The 10,980-nt window shown below is 36.4% G+C and overlaps 1 long non-coding RNA gene across 1 annotated transcript; it reads right to left on the bottom strand.

Moving 5' to 3' along the window:
* Positions 1-1,301: 1,301 nt before the first annotated feature.
* LOC307165063 lies at positions 1,302-10,057 on the bottom strand. The gene is made up of 3 exons (XR_013822396.1): positions 9,920-10,057; positions 3,689-3,751; positions 1,302-3,596 (listed from the first exon to the last, which is right to left on the bottom strand). It is a non-coding gene; the product is annotated as an uncharacterized lncRNA (long non-coding RNA).
* Positions 10,058-10,980: the final 923 nt, after the last annotated feature.

Here is a 10,980-nt window from a genome sequence, read left to right as displayed (position 1 = left end):
AAATGCCTCGTTTATAAAATTAGTCAATATGACTGGTGCACTATGTTCTTTAAGTCTTCTGAAGTCATAATAGTTTAGTGAGAAGAACAACAACAAACAAAACTCTAATAGATATATTTTTTTAATTGGTTGAAAATCTGCACTTTTTAATTAATTCACTTTAAAGTACTCATATCCACATCAAAATACCCCAATATATATTTTTTCCCCCAAATAAATGGAATGATTAGAATGGAAGTCAAACTTCACTTATAAAAGCAGGATCAGTTGCTGCCCCCTGCAGGACACACAGAGAACATCTCTATCACAGAGGAAATAACTATTTTGGTAAAGTGAATGCATTACAGCAGTGGTTTTCAAATCTGTCCTGGAGTAAGGGAGAGCGGGGCACAACCTAACGCTTTTTGACTTTCTCAGTTTGTGTAAATCTGCTTAGGGTTCAGAGTATTTATTTTTTCCCACATTAATTTCCCACATGTCTAGCACAATTATGAGGTTTTGTTTTATTAATACAGTGTATATTTTTTTCTTGATATACCCTGAAAGAATGGAAGTGAAATGTGACAACATGCCCCATAGGTGGGGTTCTTGCGTGCACTAGATTTATGTCCTGTCCACTATCTAGCAGGGATAAATTAGATGCAGCCTTTGCACTTCACCAGGCGAGGGCGCTGTTACTGAAGCTTTGAGTAATGAACCCATTTCATTGATTCATCAAAGCTTCATTTGCCCATCACTAGTCAAGAGCTCAACTAATGGTGACACCAAACCACTCATTTACAATTAAACACCAACATTTAAAACTCGTATGTAGATGTATGACAGAAATAAAGTCAAAGTGGTTTGTAATAAGTGTCATAATGTGTAATGGCTGGAAGTCAGTTGTAGTTTGTGTGTTTCTCTATTTTCTGTTCGTGTGTTCCTCTCTCCTTCAGTGATTCTGCTTGTTAACAGCAGGTGTTCATCACTAATGCTCAACAATCACTTACATATTCACTGAATTATCTCACCTTGTCAATGTTACTTTTACTTTTTGTAGTGTGGATTTTCCTCTGGGTGTTGAAAGGGTTAACAGTGTAAGATAAAAAGACACACCCACAAAATGTATTTTAACAGTAATAAACTGTAAGCTAAAAAACAGCAACACTGTTGCCAGTAGTTTACCTTAAAATAAAATTTTGTATGTCACCATTGTGCTGAAGAGTAGAGCCTGTGCCTCAGTCCATGCAGGAGAACACGAAGAACCATTCAGTGTAAATATTAAAGTTTTCCACAGTCCATTTAGGATTATCAATAGATATGCAGGTTATAATCAGGTTTTATTTCAGCAAAACTTTTTCCAATACAGGATATGACATTGTTCTTATTTTTTAGTTTCATGATTACTTTTAAAGTATTCACAGACCCAGTTTCAACGTGCTACTTGTAAAACGATTACAATACACAATCAGTGCAAGCACATGTAAGAAAGAGTATACAGAATTAGATATGTTGTAAATATAAGTGAAGAATATGTGTACACATATATTTTATGTAAACACAGGCATTTATTTAGAATGTAATTAATAGCAATTAATCGATTTGACAGCCCATAAAGAGATGAAATGAGGTGCATAGCAGATAAGCAGGCAGCAAGTGTCCAGCACACAAAAAAATATTTGCTTTGTGAGAAGAGGAAGAAATACATAAACATATTATGAACACAATTCACTTCAAGCATTTAAGCATAAGCTCTCAGATCATGAGAAACATTTCTGAAAGCATGAGAAAGCATTTTGTGAATGTTGTGCATCTATATATAAGTATGTACAGTATGTGATTATTAACCAGTGATACAACTGCAAGCTTAGTCAGATGTTCCCTCTTCCGATCTTCAGATGGTCCATTCATCCAAACTCAAATGGCAAAAAGTGCAAATGTCAAATTTGGTTGAATTTGAGGTTTACACAGAAATGAGTTTATTAAACCCCGGTCTAGCAATCCCAATGCTGCAAATAGTAATTAAACATCTAAAACAATCTTTATTTGTACGTTTTCTAAGAGGTGTACATTTCTCTCTGCTCGCTTCTGGACGACTGGTGCTTCCACTCAGCACAAGTTCGGTATAGTTGTAAAGCGCAGCATTCCAACATTGTGAATATTCATAGCAAATTCTCGATGGCATGAGTCTGAACCAGTGAATGTGATTTCCAGACCCATGCTGATGAAAACAAAAAGATCTTATAGTGCTGACTGACTCTTCTGAAGCGTGCGCAAGACATAAACAGCGCATAAATCCTGACACAATGACAGTATTTTAAAATATCTGTCTTGGCTTCGCAAGCATAATGTCTTAAGCAAACGTTTGGGGAAAAACATCTGATGTGACTTCTATCTTAGACTGAACTTATTCTGACTTTTATTTTGGCACTGCATAACTCTCCTTTTTTACCTTCTCCTGTCCATGTAATCGTCTTTATACGGTCCGTTTTCACTTTTGGATCGCTTTCTATGAATTTCAGCCCAGAGAGTTTCTCAATTCTGTCATAATGCTGAGCGTACTTGGCTTTTACCGCTCCTGTGTTGTCTAAATTTGCTTCGTTTTTAATATCTGTATCTTTATCCAATATGGGCATCACATAGCATTTTACGTCTTTTTCTTTTACCATCCCATCCTCATTCTCTACAATTATCACCTTAAAGAAGTGAGTTGGCACCACTTTCTCTCCCGACGGCTGCATTTCACTGGGGTCAACACGCTCATAATCATCCTCCTTCTCATCATACGTTTTTTTTTTTTCTTTTTTCAGGTAAAGTGGTCCAGTGTACACATGGACATTACAGACTTCAGCATTCTCAGCTTTTTTCCGACAGTAATTCTCAATAGTTTTCCAATCACCTTTGTTTAAGCTCGTATCCTGTGGTACCATGTTGCTGATCAGATAAGTGTCATGATAGGCTTCCTGACACCATCTGTGATTGGCAGCCGCAGCAAGATGACCTTGATCATAGTCATTGTTACCCTTAAATTCATTCCTTCCAAAGCTCATGGTCTCCTTACAATTGGGCTTCACAGTGTCCTTGTTCAGTATCTCATACACCCATTCAGCATTTTGGGTTTTTTTGTTGTATGACATGACATAAGATTTTCTTATCCTTATTTCAGTATCAGAAGGAGTTCCGTTGACTAATTTATAGAGTGAACTGACAAATGACACATCTTCATCTGGTTTAGAGTCTGATTCAATGCCAGACATTTTAAAGAACGGGACTCTTATAACCTGAGACATTTTCCTTCAACGTCTTCGGCTTGAATCTTAATCTATTCCTTGTATTGCTCGTTTGATATCACAAGCTGGACAGCAATTACTGTAATTTTATTTTAATGCCACATCTCTTCTCAATCTTTCATTTAGTTTTCTCTAAATTGTCAGCACCTTTAAAAAATGACAACAAATGCTTAGCTATAATCTAAAATTTCATCAGCGTTTCTCCTCCCTTTCTCAAGAGTAGCTTCACAATTACAATCAGATTCAGAAGGATGGCTTTGTACACAGTTCAAATCTGGTTTTATCACTTCTTCAAGAGCTTTAACTAAGGATCCTCTCTTCTTCCTGCTAAAATAATGTAAAAAACAAACAAAAAAAGTGTCAAAATTCTCCTTAATTCAGGACTTAAACATTAAACAGAAACAGAAATATTTACTCACATCAATGGGTTTGTTGTGATCTGTCAGATAAACAGCAACTTCTGACTTTACCTCGAATCTGTTCTAAAACACACACACACACACACACACACACACACACACGCACAAAACATATTTCATAACGTACACTTCAAACAGAACCACTTCAATACTTTTTATTAAAACATTAAAGGGGTCATATAATGCCATTTTTGTACAAGCTAATATGGTTCTTTAGGGTCTAAATTAAAAGTTTGTAATATACTTTAATTAAAAATTCTCATTAGTATTGTAAGAAAACACTCATTTTACCTGGTCAAAAACAGCTCTGTTTTCAGCACGCCGTTTAAGTGCATGTGTCTTTAAATGATAATGAGCATTGCTCACCCCGCCCTCTGTTCTGTGCGTACACCGTTTCTAACACAATAACACAATGTAACCATAACGCGTTGTTCATTCTAAACGTGGGATTATGAATTATATTGAGAATGTTGTACATAGAAAACATGCCGTAATGTACCCTCACCCTGAGTGTAAACAGCCGCATTCATCGTGAAGCGTGCAGCAAGCGATTTACAAAGATTAATATAAATATTAATATAAAGGTTAATAAAACGTTACACTCACTTCAGTTCTTCTGGAGGTGCAGCAGGAACACGAATAGTTGGTACCGATCCTTTTTTCAGGAGCAGCTTCTTAGCAAAAACAGCTTTTTACTGAACTCGTTTGTAAAGCTGTCTGGTGTGTGAAATGATTCGCGCAAACATGAAAGCATTGCTGTTGATCGTGGGGAATATTCCCTTCGAAAACAAACTCAGCCACTGCGTCTTCAGTGGTTCGGATTTAGGAACATCAGCATGACTGCTGTGTTCGTTATTGCACCGAATAACAGAACACCACAATCGCCTAGACCAGGGGTCCCCAACCCCCGGGCCGCGGACCGGTACCGCTCCGGAGTAGGCTATAAGTCGCATCAGTCAAAAAATGCGCCATGAAGAAAAAAAAAACATATAGCCTAAGTCGCACTGGACTATACTGCCCTACAAAGGCAAAAGACCTTAAGTCGCTAGAGTGTGGAACTGAGAAAAATGACTTTAAAGATTTTTAGTTGTCCCGCCAAATTAATTATAGGTAGGACACTGGAAATCTGGCAAATAGATGTTTTAGTAATGGAAATTATATACATAAAAAAATCTTGAGCTCAAACTTGACTTTTGACCACTATTTTAAAGTTACTGTACTCTGCCTTTGTATTGTCAGCAAAAAGTGAGAAGTCATGCCAAGGCAAAAGGCAGTAACTTCCACATTATCAATATTTAGTTGCTGATCACCATTAACAAAATCATTATAGTAACACCTGTATAAAATCTAGTGATCATGGCATTTATTTTGTATGATTTACAATTATTTATAGCCATCTACTTATTGCTATCCTGTGCTTTGGTTGCATTCTGATGGCATTATTAATACATTTGACATGACAAAATACCTATTAGTCCAGCGTTGACTCGATCGACCGCGTTTAGGGCGGGGCTGAAGGCGAAGTTTTGGCACTCTGCCAGCTAGTTTGCCAAGCTTTAATTCTTGGTTGTATTCATCTGATACGGCAATGTGTAACGTTTTTCTGTCAACTCTGCATAATCCTTCGCGATCGATATCGCACGTTTGTCGATGGAGCAGACCATACTAAATGTTCTGACCGCTCTGAGAACATCAGAAGTTAGAGCGACTGATGGCAGCTGTACAAAGTACACAGGCTACACCGTACTTTAAATTTTAATGGACATTAAAACAAAGGCAGATAACCGTACAATCTGGTAGGTAGCATTATTTGATTGAACACCGGCACAGTAACTTCATATTGACGCGCGGCTAAACAAAGGCAGAGCACCGTAACTCGTAATTTGAGCGTTCCAAAACAAAGCCAAAGAGCGGTAACTGATGTTACGGTGTTCTGCCTTGGTTTCTCATGGGCTTTTGGAAGTTACTGTTAAGACAAATCATTATTTTCTCGAAAAAAAAACGGAATTGATTCAAGATACTTATCCACATGATAAAGAAGGTCTTGAATGTGCCAAAAATATAAATAACTAATTTTCGACCAAAAACGAAGTTACGGTCTTTTGCCTTTGCACGGCAGTATAAGTCACATTCCTTCAGAAATTTATTTCACACACAAAAAAAAACAATGTTACAGACGGGACAGTTCTCCGTTACAGACGTGAGCACTCTGAAAGCGTCACTGGACTGCTTTAAAACTTTCACAGAGACCTCAAACAGAAAGCACAAACGTGTCTTTAAATTTTAATTTCGTTTTGTATTAATTGTATCTTAATTTTAATCAATGTTTCATCAACCAATTGTCTGGATTTAATAAATAAGAAGTAAATATATTAGAAAATAGATAATCACGACACAGAGGCGCCAGCGCGTGAACAGGAGCTCGTCTCAGGAAATTAACCGAAACTCAGCGTGTAAGGTAGGCTACTTGCCTCACAGACCTGAGACATATAGCTAAAGCTTGAAATGTCTACTTTTAAACAGAACAATTCAAAACGAAAGAAAACTGACTGTTCTCTGATTATTTCATCCGTATGAATTGTGCATTTCTCTCTGGCGCGTTCACTACTGCGAAGATCGCGAGTCAGCATCGTCAACTTAATCTTTCCAGCCGACACTGACATAAAAAAACTGGTTTATTAATGAACAATTAAAATGTCTCCTCCTATATTTTACATAGGCCTATTCGTAATCATTAATTTTGCCGGTTCATTGTGACAGCTTTTAGGTGCTTTAGCAGCGCCACCCTTACATGTTACATGAACGCATCAGCACCGAAAACATGGAGATTTTTTTCTTTTTGGGGGCATTTTGTTTGTGTTCAGGCTTTCTCAGTTGTCTTTAGGCGCGATGTTACGAGGACGCTGCTAATAAAGTTGCGAGTAGGCCTACACACTGGATTCACGTTTATTAATATATTTAAAAAATAGCCTACCCCAGTTTTTATGCCGGTCATATCATTTTATTTAGTTGTATTTATCCGCCACACCTAAGCAGGGCCGTGCAGAGACCTCTGGAGGGGCAGGTGCTCAAAGTATAAAAGGGGGCACATGGAACAAGGCTTTAAATAGGGCTGTGATCAAAATACAGTAACAGGGTTTTTACAGCCTCAAAATGAGGCGGAGGTGGTAAAAATCCTAATAATGTATTTTAATAATAAGATAATTAAATTCATATTTTTTTGTAGATCATCATATAGCCTAATGTGTTTCCCACATTATTTTTGTTGGTGGAGCTTGGTATCTGTAGGGGGGTCCGGGGGCATGCCCCCCCGGAAGAAAATTTTGTACATTTTAAAGATAAATTCATTAATTTGGTGCACTTTGAGTCACCCGAATCCACTGTTAAAAATAAATAATCCACCCGCAAACCGCCCATATTCTTTGATTTAATATCTGCATCTGATCATCACATTACAATTATTCAAATTCTCAGTGTTAAGCATGACAATATGGTAACATATCACACTGAAGTAGGCTGATTTAAAACGAACATTTATTTAAAATAAAAGTTCTTCTTTTGGCAAAATTACATTTCCTTAATAGCCTAAACAGAGGCTTTACTCCCTTCAAACTTAAATTGTCAATGTTTCATTACATCACTTTGAAAACACTAATTTTTTGTACCTTTTAAAAAGGGCATTTTTCCACTAATTTTATTAAATGTATGCTCCATCTTTTATTTCAAATTCTCAAATTTGATCAATATATTCAATTAAAATAATAAGACACTAGGCTGTTACCAATCAAATTAAATAATTAACATTGAAAAATTATAACTGTATTAATTTGGATTATTTTAAATATTTTTTGAATATACAAATAAGGAATGTTGAAAAGAATGATACTTTATAAAACTAAACCGCCAGTAGGAGGCGGCAGGCGACCGTCTTAATGAGCGAGTCATTGAGTCATTTATTCAAACGATTCATTCAAACGGCTGATTTATTCAGAATGAGGCAGTTTATGAATGGGTAATTGAATCTTTGACTCAACCGATTCGTTCAAAACGCTGAATCATTCAGTAATGCAACAAGTGTTGCTGTGAGATTCGCGATGGTTCTGCAGTGATCTTTGTTTGGAACTATTTTCGCTGCTGAAACATAACAAAAATAGTCATTGCGTCTAAAATGTAAATGACTTAATTTTAACTATTTGTTTATTGACCTGCTATGAAATCAGTCTCGGTTTCAATCTTGATGGCATTCAGGAAAACAGTTACTTCTATAGCCTAACGTTACACACAGCAATATAAACAACATCTCTGCATGCTCTCTTCACGTCGTCCTTGTAAAATAATAATAAATAAACGAACATCAAAATCACTTCGCTGAGAATGAAACGCCACTTACCAGCAGCCGCAGATTTGAAGACATCCTCTGGTAGTGCGCATAGCCGCGCGAAATAAAAAAAAATGTGCGTGCAGCGTGAGGAATGAGGTGAAAGGTCATCATGTGGGTCATTTTATTTACGGCTAAATTATTATTAATTAATTAATTAAATAAATATATTTGTTTGACAGGGAAGCTGTGCGCAAACAGGAATATATATTATTTTTAAAATAGAAAAAAAGCACCCCAGAAAAAAGGGCACTTTCTCTCCAGGAATAAAAAGGGCAGGTGCTCAAGCCCCCTTTGATGTCTATGTGTGCACGTGCCTGCACCTAAGGCCGGTCCGTGAAAATATTGTCTGATATTAAACCGGTCCATGGCGCATAAAAGGCTGGGGACCGCTGGCCTAGACGACATTCTGCTCATAGACAGTGCTCCAGCTATCACAACAATGACCGTGCCGATCCGCGCGGGCTATGATTGACAGCTCGCTCACGAGCGAGGGCGGGTCTGTGTTGAAACACTCCTGTCACTCAACAATCGTGGGAGGGGCGTCCGACCCTGTGACGTCACTAGGTCGAACGGGTTGGTTCAGGAGAGGGGGAAACATATAAGCCTAAACACTGGATGGATTTTTATTATTTTATGATGGTTGTGTACAGGCACTGCCAACACACATTTCAGTACAATCAACTTGTAAAAGTGCATGTACCATTATATGACCCCTTTAATAATACATAAAAAACTTTAATAATTGATGTTATTAAATTAACACCACTCGTGTTCATTATTAGTAACACTGATGCAGTTTCAGAGTTAATTAGATAATTAAGTAATTAATTGAGTGATGATTGAGTGATGATTATTGAAGACACCTGATTATAACAAGTAGAATCACTGAAGAAAAGAGAAACAAGAACTACAACTGACTTGCACAGCCTTAGATGAATCAACTGAGAATACATTACTTTTCTCTTATTACAAACCAGACCCTTTATTTCTGTGTTTCCTTACAAAAGAAGGTAACAAAAGAAGCAAGGATGATGAAGTGATAGGTTTTGACAGGAAATTATATTATTTACAGCTCATTAGTGACCAAAAGTGGTTGTTTGTTATTAATTGTTTTTTTACACCAACAAAATGTTCATGCGAAAGATCAGACTTTCTGACTTTTTTTTTTTTTTTTAAATACAATGTAATTTGTGAAGTCAATACATTTGTTCGTAGCGCATTTTGCTATTTAAAACTTTTTACACTGACAAACAGCTATACTACACACTGCATGAAAGATAATATTTGAAAAAGCATAATAGGGGCACATTAAACAAATTAGTGTTGTATTACAGTATATTGTAGTTATCATCATAAACATCACACTAGGAAAACCAAAATTTTAAGCCTGAAATATATTGCAATTAATTTAAATCAATAGATTGAACCGGTTTGATTGATTTAAAAATAATCAATTGATCAAAAGATTTTCTTTGTGACTCAGATATTTCTATTATGAGTCACAATCCATATGCAGCATCCATTCCCTGATGTCTTATTATTATTATTATTATTATTTATTTTATTTTTTTTGCGGTTTGCAGTTGCAGATCTAAACAGTCTGAAGAAATAGCCTATATCACAGTACAAGTTTTTTTTTTTTGTGAATTAAACCAAGTGCTTTCAGATTTTAGCACATGCCTAATTCACCTATAACCTGCGTGAGACATAAAACATACATTCTCAATAACCAAGACACTCTAATGTTCCAATAGAACTAACATTCCCACAATCTCCCATGCATTAGAAATGATAAGTTGGGTTTTAATAAAAGTGAAATAACAATACATGCAAATGTAAAAAAGTCAAACCTGAGGAAATCTGTGTTCCAAAACAGCAAACTGAGTTTTCTGAATGAAATTATACAAGATAAGTGTCTTGCTTCCTTGAATTATTTTGCTGCAGTCTTTTGCCACAACATTGTGGGCTTAAATAGCAGCCTATTCGTCTTACACGTCAGCCAATCAAAAAGGATCTGTGTCTTCCGATGTCTGCTCTCACTCTCCAGCAAATCACATGACTTTCAGGAAAAAGACCACAGTGGAGGGGGGTGGTACAAATTACTTCTAACACTTAATCTGTGTAATCAAAGAAAGTTCACTGCATGCATAACTGTTTTTTCTTCTTTCCTATTGCAATTTTTGTAATTAACATAGAGAGATTTTAACAAACGCGAGCACAAATTTATAATTGCCTATGATTCAGTACACACAGATATCAAAACCCAGCATATGAATCTCAGCAACACCAACAGCAAAAAATGAAAGCAAATGTTTAGGGTTAAACAAAATAATAGTACACTTCAGCTGCATAATTTATTCATGCTGCAATGCATGCTGGGAGTTTTGTACTATGCTGGTACCCAGCATGCATTGCAGCATGGCACTTTTAATTGTCACCATTGTTGAGATTGTGCTGGTTGTTGATGTGCGTGTGTGTCACTGTTGACTAATTTTTAATGCTCATGTTTGATAAATCTGATGCAGAACAGCTGAATTTCTTACAGAGTATTTCATGATGATTATACAACTATCAACAAATTACCATCTCGTTTCGCTTTAGCTTTCTTTGCTGCTGCAAATGTGTTGGACAAACACACTATCACAGCGGCCAAAAAAGACTAACAGTTAAAATATAATAAGAGTTAAGAGCACAACTAATGGAAACACTAATCACTCTTATGGTGACTTCAAATGAAACACATTAGAGTTAAACCTCTGTTAATTCTCAATAAAAACTTCTGTAGACGTCTGACAGAAATAAAGTCAGTCTGGTTAGTAATAAGTGAAGCCGGCAATGCTGTTTGTGGAGTTGTTTAATCCTCCTCTGCTGAGATCTTCACAGATTGAATGTCTTCTTTTCTCTTCAGTTG

The sequence above is a fragment of the Squalius cephalus genome (assembly GCF_949319135.1).
Source record: "Squalius cephalus genome assembly, chromosome: 1".
NCBI lineage: Eukaryota > Metazoa > Chordata > Actinopteri > Cypriniformes > Leuciscidae > Squalius > Squalius cephalus.
The sequence above is the reverse complement of the archived record's forward strand: the minus strand, read 5'-3'. Positions and strand labels throughout refer to the sequence as shown.